A 1,357-nucleotide genomic window follows, 5' to 3' on the forward strand; every position below is an offset into this window, starting at 1 on the left:
TAAAAAAATCTTAATCGGTCGACTTGACAAAATAACTGCAAGTTTGTTTTTTAAATAAATCTTTTTTTAGTTTTATCAGAAACTGACATTCTTTTCAAGAAACAATTGCGTGTGCTTCGAATTTAAGCAGTTTTTTAATGATATAAGAAGCGTTCTTCTTTTCGCCGAAGTGTCGCCGTGTTATTTCTATGAGTGACATTTGCGAGGCACAAACGTGTTTCTCGATATTGCTTGCTACTTGGAATAAATTAGGTAGAAACATGCTTTCTCTCTTAATACATATGATATTTCTATATAGATCGGAAGTGATGTATTCTATGTCCGAGAGATAAAACCAAAACGATCATAGATTGGAAATCATTTTGTTTTTCGAATTATAAATCTCTTTCGTCTGCGTCAGAATTTTGTAAAAATATCTGACAAACTTAGAAAATGTGAGAATATTATTTTTTCATGTAAATATAGACGACATCCGCCGTGTCTAATGAATTAATTTGATATTACGACATGTAACAGAAGTTGTATATATCGAAGCATATTATGAATTTATAAATCTATATTTAAATCATGAAACGTTGGTGTGAAACACTCGCTGGAAGGAAAAGTCATTCTTAATATTTCCTTTAAAATGTGTTATCTATGTGTTTAAAATGAAACATTTTTGAATGTTTAGATATACTTGTAGAATTTTGCGGCGAACAAAAAAAAATGTTTCGTCAAATTCACGATCGTCTGATTTTATCTTGTTCAAAGTGGCGACCTTATTTCAGAAATAACTCCGTGTGTCGCATGTGTATACCTTTACTTGCGGTACTAAAGAAAAAACATTCGGCTCTTTCCAGTTGAAATAACGGCCGCAAATTCACCGATCAAGTGGCCGCGAGACACCGTCGTTACGAAACCGATCGGCGCAGGCGGGTGGGACAAGAATGAAGGGGTGGAGAAGGAGGTGGAGCGGCAGGATGGTAGTGTCCTGCGCGGGAAACGGATAACCGAAACTGCCGCGTATGCACGCGTACAACGGGTGGGCGTACGTGGTAATACAGTGGCCATACGAGCTTGATTACACATTGCGATCACGAGTGTCCCACGAGCGGGCGGACATAAGGCCTTTTGTCGCACTATGGCCTACGGGCAGGAAGCACGTAGCGTGACACCCGGCCGCTCGATGTGCAAGTGGCACCCACATTATACGCCGAGTAATATGTACACGAAGGGGGAGAGAGAGAGAGAGAGAGAGAGGTGCGCGCGCAAGGGAGAAGGAGAGAGAGACGTATAAAGCGAGGAGAGCGATATAGCAGAGAGAGAGAGAGAGAGAGAGAGAGAGAGAGAGAGAGAGAGAGAGAGAGAGAGAGAG

Source organism: Atta colombica, unplaced genomic scaffold (assembly GCF_001594045.1).
Source record: "Atta colombica isolate Treedump-2 unplaced genomic scaffold, Acol1.0 scaffold12, whole genome shotgun sequence".
Classification (NCBI taxonomy): Eukaryota; Metazoa; Arthropoda; class Insecta; order Hymenoptera; family Formicidae; genus Atta; species Atta colombica.